The sequence below is a fragment of the Otolemur garnettii genome, unplaced genomic scaffold (assembly GCF_000181295.1).
Source record: "Otolemur garnettii isolate 467f Iridium unplaced genomic scaffold, OtoGar3 scaffold00041, whole genome shotgun sequence".
Lineage (NCBI taxonomy): Eukaryota > Metazoa > Chordata > Mammalia > Primates > Galagidae > Otolemur > Otolemur garnettii.
This window is the reverse complement of record NW_003852436.1, coordinates 12,586,241-12,596,113: the sequence shown is the minus strand read 5'-3', so window position 1 is coordinate 12,596,113 and position 9,873 is coordinate 12,586,241. Positions and strand designations below refer to the sequence as shown.

At 38.3% G+C, this 9,873-nt stretch overlaps 1 protein-coding gene across 6 annotated transcripts in view; it reads right to left on the bottom strand.

Moving 5' to 3' along the window:
• Nucleotides 1-9,873, bottom strand: part of ARFIP1 (ADP ribosylation factor interacting protein 1) — a 108,281-nt gene that overhangs the window by 68,107 nt on the left and 30,301 nt on the right. Inside the window, exon 2 of one of the 6 annotated variants that reach the window (XM_023513443.1) lies at nt 9,259-9,261. The exons of 3 other annotated variants lie outside the window; for them this stretch is intronic. The gene's annotated coding sequence lies outside the window, so the exon portion shown is untranslated. Of the gene's footprint in view, nt 1-75; nt 96-4,236; nt 4,373-9,258; nt 9,262-9,873 lie in introns of those variants that run through there. 2 more of the 6 variants (XM_023513446.1, XM_023513442.1) reach the window with 2 other exon arrangements.

Below are 9,873 nucleotides of genomic sequence, written 5' to 3'. Positions count from 1 at the left end.
AAAAAAAAAAAAAAATGCATCTGATTGTTTTAATTGCACTCAATCTTAATATCTTGATTAAAAACAATGACATACTTGTTTTTGCCAGGATGCACTAGCTTTGCTCTTAAATAGCATTATGATAGACCACCACTTAGAAGTGGAAAAATATTACAGAAAGCCAAGCATGGTTGTTAATGCAGCTACAGCAGCTCTATTTTCCAACTGAGATACTGCAAAGAGAAATGAGAGCCCAAGAGTAAAAAGGAGAATTATGTTGGGAACAGATTACTAGCTTAAAAATCTATAAACCCTAGTTGGCAAGTTTTATCAAAATAATTCTATGTCTATTATAGTAGCAGAACTACAAACTTGCTGCTATAAAGCTATAGTAATCAAGACAATGTGGTATTGGTACAAGAACAGACAATTAGATCAATGGAAGATAACAGGGAGCCCAGAAACATATCCACAATAACACAGTCAACTGATCTTTGACAAAGAGCAAATGCAATACAATGGAGAAAAAATCTGACTTTTCCACAATGGTGCTAGGACACTTGGATGTCTACACGCAATGAATCTAAACACACACTTTACAACTTTCATAAAAATTAACTCAAAGTAGAACTCATCATAGACCTAACTGTAAAATACAAAACTATAAAGCTCCTAGAAGAAAAAGAAGAAAATCTAGATGACCTTGGGTATGGTGATGACTTTCTAGATATAACAACAAAGGCATGATCTATGTAAATTAAATGATAAGTTAGATTTCATTAAAATTAAAAATCTCTGGGCCAGGCACAGTCGCTCATACTTGTAATCCTAGCACTCTGGGAGTCTAAAGCAGGTAGATTATCTGAGCTCAGGAGTTTGGGACCAGCCCAAGCCAAGAGTAAGAACCTATCTCAACTATAAACAGAAAAACTAGGCAGGAGTCATGGCAGGTGTCTATAGTCACAGCTACTTGAGAGAGGCAAGAGGATCTCCTGAGCACAGGAGTTTGAAGTTGCTGTAAGCTATGATGATGCCACAGCACTCTACCCAGGGCAACAGAGTGAGATTCTTTCTCTCTCTCAAAAAAAAAAAAAAAATTAAATTAAATTAAAATTTTCTGCTTTGTAAAAGACAATGTCAAGAGAATGGAAAGACAAGGTACAGACTGGGAGAAAATATTTGCACAGGACACATCTGATAAATAACTGTCAGGGGTATCCAACCCTTTTTTTCTTGCCACGCACTGGAAGAAGAAGAGTTGTCTTGGACCATATTAGAAACACAAATGTGACCCAGTGCGGTGGCTCATGCCCTATATCCTACCACTCTGCGAAGCCAAGGCAGGAAGATGTCTTGAGTTCCGAAGTTCGATAGCAGTCTGAGTAAGAGTAATATCTACTCTCTATTAAAAACAGAAAAATTAGCCAGGCGTTTTGGAAAGGTCTGTCATCCCAGCTACTTGGGAGGCTGAGGCAAGATGATGGCTTGAACCCAGGAGTTTGAGGTTGCTGTAAGCTATGCTGACCTCATGGCACCCTAGCCTGGGGAACAGAGTCAGACTCTGTCCCAAAAAATAAGTAAAAAGTTATGTAAAAGTAAAGTAAAATTAACAGACACTAATAAAAGATGGTGAGCCAAAAAACAGTCAGTGCATAATTTTCATGACATCCGACAACACAGACAAGCAAAACAAACCTCAAAAAGTCTGCATGTGGCCTGTGAGACTCAGGTTGGACATCCCTGAAAATACATAAAGAACTCAATACTCAACAATAAGAAAACAAATAACCCAACTGAAAAATGGGCAAAAGACCTGAACAGATATTTCATCAAAGACAATATGCAGATGGCAATTAAGCATATGAAAAGATGTTCAACATCCTAAGTCATTATATACATATTAAAATGGGTTTTTTTGGGGGGGATATATTTTAATTTTTGCATTAAGAGAAAAAGAGGACAAGGATGTAGAGCCATAGGAACTCACACTCATGTCTGAGAGTGGGAACACAACATGGTACAGTCACTGGGAAAGATAGTTTGGCAGTTACTTACAAAATTAAACATCCTCTTACCATTCAATCTAGCATTCATTTGGTATGTTCCCAAATGAACTGAAAACTTATAGAGAAATCTGCACGAAGATGTTTACAGTGGGGTTTATTTATAGTTACCAAAATTTAGAAGAAAACACTGTCCTTTAGTAGGTGAATGGATATACTTGGTATATCCATAAATAGAGTACTATTCAGCACTAAATATAAAGGAGCTATCAAACCATGAGAAGAAACAATGGAAATTTATATGCATGTTACTAAAGGAAAGAATCCAAAGTGTTCATGGTTGTGCTGTTTTAGATAAGGTGGTCAGGGAAAACCTCAGAAGAGGTATCATATTTTTGTGAGCCCTGATAAAGGGGGAGAGTGATGAAGTAGGAGTAGTTCGAACAGGTAGAGGAAACAGTAAGTACAAATACAGAAGGGATCATGTTCAGCTTTTTAAGGGGTGACAGACGAGAAGGCCATGTGGCATGAGGGGAGAGAGCAAGAGGGGAACAGGAGGAAATGGAGAGAGGCAGCCAGGAGAAAGAACATGTGTGGCCTGAGAGACCACCATCAGAACTCTGGAACTTTTCTGAAGGAGATGAGAAAGCCACCTGACAGTTTTGAACAATGGAGTGAAACAATCTGACTTACGTTTAAAAAGGATTGGTCTTTTGCTGCTCTGCTGAATTAATAAGCAGAAGCAAGGAGAACAATTAGGAGCCTTCTGGAATAACCTAGGCAAGAAAGGATGGTGGCTTGGAGCAGAGTGACAGGACTTTGGACATAAGAAGTGGCTAGATTCCAAATATATTCTGAAGGTAAAGCCAATAGGAAGTCCTTACGGACAGTTGTGAAAAATGAAAAGGGGGAGGACAAGGATAGAGTTTTGGCCCGAATAGCTGCGAAGATGAAATTCCCATTAAAAGAGCAGGGAAAGAGAGGGAGAGGAGCACAATGTAGGGGAAATACCTAGAATTTTGTTTAGAACATATTAGGTTTATAGCCTATTACACATTCAAGTGGAGAAAGCAGGTGTATTGGATATATAACCCCAAACTCCAGAGAAAAGCTTGAATAGTCTGTTCTTTCCTTTCAGTTTAACCTCCCACAAGCTGTTTTCTAAAATGCAGGTGTCCCTCCATATCTGTGGGTTTCCCATCTGTGGATTTGACCAAACTCGGGTTGAAAATATTCAGGAAAACAATACAATTAAAAACAATGATACAATGATAAAAATTAATATAAAATTTAAAAATACAATGTAACAACTAATTACATAGCTTGAACTCACGAATAAGAAATATGAAAGACATTAGTGTATAGATGGCATTTAAATCTCTTTGGATGAGATCACTTAGACCAGGAGTCAACAAACCTTGTAGAAGGTTAAATAGTAATAGCTTAGGCTCTGTGGGTTATAACATCCCTGTTGCAACTGCTCAATTTGCTATTGTAGCCTCAAAGCAGCCATAGGCCTGACACAGTGGCTCATGCCTGTCACTAGCACTCTGGGAGCCAGAGAGTGGTGGACTGCTTGAGTGCAGGAGTTTAGGACTAGCCCAAGCAAGAGCAAGACCCCCTCTCTACAAAAACTAGTCAGGTGTGGTGGCTGGTAACTGTAGTCCCAGCTGCTTGGAAGGCTGAGGCAAGAGGACTGCTTGAGCCCTGGAGTTTGAGGTTGCTGTGAGCTATGATACCATAGCACGCTACCCAGGGCGACAGAGTGAGACTCTGTCTCCAAATAAACAAAACAAATAAAAGCAGCCACAGATACTATATAAATGAATGAGCATGGATTTGGCCTGATCCCTGCCCTAGAAAGTCTGTATAAAATTTTTTTAAGGTGTCTAAATATTATATTCTGAGAAACCCCAACATCTGAAGCATGAGATCTTATAAGGAATGGCATGGATAAGAGTAGAACTGAAACAGACGTCTGAGGTTTCTGATTCTGAGACTGACAGAATGAAGGTAAGGAAAGCTATTTGTAAGTCTATTTTACAGTTCAGGCAAGAAATCCTAAAGATCAGAATTAAAGTTCTTTGAATAGAAAAGGGTAGATTCAAGACACATTAAGGAGGCAGAAGTAAGAGATTTATAGAATAACTGGAGTGTGGGGAGTGAAAATGGAGGAGGAATCTAGAAGGACCTACCTCCCCTACTGCCCTCCAACTTGTGGCTTGGGCAACTAGAAGATGAATGCGTCACTCACCAAAGTGGGAAAAGCAGGAGGTTCAGAGAATGAGTTCAGTTGTAGGCATTCTGACTTTGAAAATGTTTCTAGGGTATCCAAGTCCTCCAATACACTAAGACTTTTGAAATGCAGGTCTAGAGCTCCAGGCTGAAGACATAAATCTGGAAGTTATAACGGCAGGGCTGTAGATGGCATGAACTGAAAAGAGTAACAAGAGGAAAACACAAGTGAACCAGCCTGTGGAACATTACAATGCAGGGGCCACTGCAGAAAAAATTCCAGGGCACAGGGAGTACCCGGTTCATGATGCAGACACAGCAGAGAAAATTACAGCAGTGGAACTATGTATTGCTCTAGTTTGTGACTTTACGTAGAAACAGATGTTCTGAAATAAAAAATATAATGATAAGCCAATACCACTCTGTCCCATAAAGCAGATAATGAGAATATCTTTTGCAAAAGATACACAAACATTCCTACTATTATCTTTACCTTCTCTTTCCCACTAAGAATGACCCTCTTTGGGGAACATCATTTACTAACCATTAATTATAGTACTGAAAATTAATGGCCAATACACAAATCAGCAAAATGGGGCCTCAAACCAAAAACTCCACGATACCTCATGCATTCTTTAAATTGAAATTGAATTTAAATTTAAGCTGGATACCCAAAATAATTACCCAAAGGCTTTGGGGAAATAATTATGTCCTTTAGAAATAAAAATAGCATCTCTTTTGTATTTAGAGTCATGTTACTTAAGGTCCTTCACAACGGAGTCCAATCAACTTTCTGAGGTTTACCTCTCTTTACTGTTCTACAGATCTCTCAACACTACATTTACTACTTGTCATTTCTGGAACATGAAAAGCTCTTTAATATCTGTGAACATCTGTTAAATTGTTCCCAATGTTTAAAATATTCTCCCATCTTTAGAATCTAATAAGAACCTGTCCATATCTTACTTAAAGCTCAATTCAAATGGTCTCTTTTCTATAAGACTTATTCCAAAGCCTCAGAGAGACCACATAGTATAATGAGAAAGGTGGGGACTTTGCAGTACAACACTCCTGGGTTAAAATCCCAGTCGTACATTATAACAGCTGCTTTGTGATCTTCATCAGTTAATCTTATTTTCTCATCTATAAAATTCAGAAAATATACACATCTCAAATAACACTTCAGGAAATTAAATAAAGATGTATTTAAAGGACTTATAAAGAGTAGCAACCATACAATAGGCATTCACTGAATAAAAATGATGCTTCCAGCTGTATGCTGGTAAATGTTTAGCAAACAGTTCTCCACATTACAAAAAAAAAAGAAAAGAAAAGAAAAAACAAAGGTGGCGCTCGTACATAGCGGGTAGGGTGCCGGCCACATACACCAAGGGTGGCGGGTTTGAGCCCAGCCCAGGCCAGGTAAACAACAATGACAATTACAACAAAAAAATAGCTGGGTCTTGTGGTGGGTGCCTACAGTCCCAGCTACTTGGCAGGCTGAGGCAAAAGAATCGCTTAAGCCTAAGAGTTTGAGATTGCTGTGAGCTGTGACACTATAGCACTCTACTGAAGGCAACATAGTGAGACACTGAGGTGGGATAGGAAACCCCCGAAACCCCTAACCTGTGCTTGAAAGAAGGAAGTAAAGTAGCTAAAATAAAAATTAAGGAACAAGAGAAGCGTCCAGTGTGGCACTGCAATTATTGCCTGACCCATTGTTCAGAGTAAAATTGTTTTCTTGCCCAGACCTGTGATCTGTGACTGCTGATCTGTGACTGCTGTAACTGTAAGTGCTCAAATGTTTTTTGCTTCTGTAACAAACCAATGATGAAAGTCAGTTGCTTGCTTGTTGGCTGGACTGCACGTAGCCCCCTGATAGTATAGATAATTTACCCGGTATAAACCCTTCCCTTCTCATGGCCTGTACTGTTCCCTCTGTATCCACGTACAGGGACAGTCGGTTGGCCTACCTAATAAAGACTCCTTAAATTGGTTTTAATTAATTGATGTCTCTGGTGGTCCTTTAAAATGTTGCACTCTGTAACAACTCTGGCTCAAAAACAAAAACAAAAAAAGGAAAAAAAAGCTCTCACTTCAATGTTTGCCGTTTTGTGGTATCAGTACTCCTACTGTGGCTTTTTTTTTGAGACAGAGTCTCACTATGTCACCCTCAGTAGAGTGCTGTAGGGTCATAGCTCACAGCAACCTCAAACTCTTATACTTAAGCGATTCTCGATTCTCTTGCCTTAGCCTCCCAAGTAGCTGGGATTACAGGTGCCCACCATGACACCCGGGTATTTTTAGAGACAGAGTCTTAACTGTTGCTCAGGCTGGTCTTTAATTCCTTAGCTCAAGCAATCCATTGCCTCCCAGAGTGCTAGGATTACAGGTGTGGGCTACCATGCTGAGCCTAAATTTATGTAATTTAAAAAATAATAGCTGTGTTTAACACCTGGCTTACAAGTTCTTGAAATCTTAATAGTCAGCTTTTGCAGGTTAGTACAAACTAGCACTAACCACCACTGAATTATTTCCAAGTTAGAAAGTATATACTCTACAATAGTGCAATCTTTGAAAATCCAATATTTGTGGATATCACATTCCAGGTAATGATGGTATCTATTTGGAGATGATCTAAAAACATTCTCATGTGGCAAATCTACACACAAACAGGAAGTTGGATTTACTATTATATTCATGAACAAAACGCTGAGCACATTTTATTCACTTTTCATAAAGCAATAACAAAATTACAGGTCTTTTCTTTTGTTCCTTGTTAATTTCAAATACATTCTAAAACCACAATCATTTTTGAGAAGATCAAAACTGAACAAATACTCCCATGTAACTACAATACTGCTTTAGGTACTAACAAAAAAAGTACGTTTGTTTTATAATAAGTAATTTTCTTGATTCGTATGTTGTAAAATGTACTTTAAACGTAGAATTAGGGCCAGGCGTGGTGCCTCATGCCTGTAATCCTAGCACACTGAGAGGTCGAGGCAGGCAGATCTCCTGAACTGACAAGTTCAATACCAGCCTGAGCTAGATAGAGCAAGACCTCGCCTCTAAAAATAGCTGGGTGTTGTGGTGGGCACCTGTAGTCCCAGCTATGTGGGAGGCTGAGGCAAGAGGATTGCTTGAACCCAAGAGTTTGAAGTTGCTGGGTGCTATGATGCCACAGCACTCTACCAGGGGGACAAAGTGAGAATGTTTCAAGAAAAAAAAAAAAAGGTAGAAATAGTCTTGTAACATGAAGAAAAATGCAAAATCAAAAAACATGAGAGTGGAACTGACATCGAGCATTAGTCTATTGTACAACCAAAATAGTGAGAACTGGAAACTAACTTCTTAAATCCTTTCAATGGGTCAAAGGTGGGAATAAATTAACATAGCACATCCCTAATAAAGATTTTTACAGCTGGTGCTTCATTCCTGAAAGGTACAGCAAGTCCTCTGGAGAGGCAATGGAACATTTCATTCATACATGCCAATGATTCTCAACTCTCTGTGAAACAGTTTGGATATTTGGCCCCTCCAAGTTCATGTTGAATTTGATTCCCAGTATTGAATCTGGAAGGCAGCTGGGTGATGGGGTAGATTCCTCACGAACAGGCTGGTGCTGGCCCTGAGATAATGAGTGAGTTCTTTATTAGTTCATGTGAGAACTGACTTATTTAAAAGAACATGGGCTCTCTCCTACTCCTTCTCTTGCTATGTGATATGTCTGATACTTTTTGCTTTCCAAATTGTTTGGAAGCTCCCTAAAGCCCTTACCAGAAGCAGAAGCTGGTGGCCATCTCCCTGAATAGTCTGCTAAGTCATGAGCCAAATAAACCTCTTTTCTTTATAAATTACTCAGTCTCAGGTATTCCTTTACAGCAATACAAAAACAGACTAACACATTCTGCATCTTAGAACTATCCAGGGAGCTTTTTAACCTCTCTTCAGAGATCCTGATTTAATGATGGGTCCCAGTAAATTCCTATACAATAGACAAGTGATTCTTATGTGCAGCCAAGTGAGAACCAATGCTGTCAGCATATCCTAGAAAAGAGGGGAAGGTTAACACAGAAAAATCAGCTATACAAAGATTCATTGTGTTTACATAAAACCCAAGAACACTTACTGTTACTTAAAGCCTTGTGTTACCTACAGCCATAATCTTTGACACTTTGAAAAACAAACAGAAAACCTTAGTATGGGGGAAGGTCTACAAAGTCATTCAGCTTAACTTGGCGTGCAGATTAAAACTACTAATAAGATACCACATACACCCATTAGAATGGTCAAAATTAGAAGAACTGACAAAACCAAGGGGAGAAGTAAAACTTGGTAAAATCACTATTTCACAGTACTATTAGAGTTAAACATATACCTATAACCTAGCAATTTCATTCCTAATACACCCAAGAAAAATAAATGTACATGCCCATCAACAGATAAATACAAGAATATTCACAGCAGCTTTATTCAAAATAGCCAAAAACTACAAACAATCCTAATGTCCTTCAAATAAACTGTGGTAGAGTTAACAAATGGAATACCACACAATAATAAAACAGAACTTCTGCATCAAAAAACATGGACAGGGTGGGCACAGTGGCTCATGCCTGTAATCCTAACACTCAGGAAAGTCGAGGCAGGAAGACTGCTTGAGCTCAGGATTTTGAGACCAGCCTGATTAAGAGTGAGACACTATCTCTACTAAAAATAGAAAAATTATCTGGGTGTCGTGGCAGCTAATAGTCCCAGTTATTCCGAAGGCTGAGAAAGAGGGATGACTTGAACCAAGGAGTCTGAGGTTCTTATGAGGTAGGCTGATGCTACAGCACTCTAGCCTGGGCAACAAAGTGAGAGTCCATCTCACAAACAAACAAAAAAGATGGACATGCTGAACATTCAGATACAATATTCGGCAAATGAAGCCAGAACCAAAGATTCATAGTGTATCATTCAATTCAAAAAGGAAACAGTAATAATGATGACAGTAGGCAGAAGAGTGGTTATCTTAGGTGGGATAATACTGAGTCATAACCTTCTGGTAGAAAACTATTTCTCTGGTCAGACAGAATGTGCAAAAACAGTAAAGAAAAAACTGATAACCTGTACTACATCAAAATTAAAACTTCTTTTCAAAAGATACCATTAAAAAATGAAAAGGCAAGCCACAGACACTAAGAAAATTAGTTGCAACATCCATATCTGATAAATGACTGCTACTCAAACTTTATAAGTAATTCTTGCAATTCAATAATAAGAGAACATGAACAAAAATTGGCCAAAATTTTAACGGACACTTCAGAAAATATATGAATAACAAATAATTACATGAAAAGATGCTCAACATCATTAGACACCAAGAAAATACAAATTAAAACCACAATAATGACAGTTCATGGTTAAGTTCAATAAAACCAATTACCATATCCCAGGGTTTTATTTTGCATAAGGATATTGTTATTGTTACCTAGAGTTACACTTTTAACATATAAGCATAAATAAAAGAATTAAAAACATTTATATAGATAGGGAATTATACTACCCATATGTAACATGCGCCCTTATTTTTTCCTCAAAAATTTGGGCAAAAATGTGTGCATTATACACAGCAAAACACACTTCTTCATTTTGGAGAACTCTTCAGCAATTT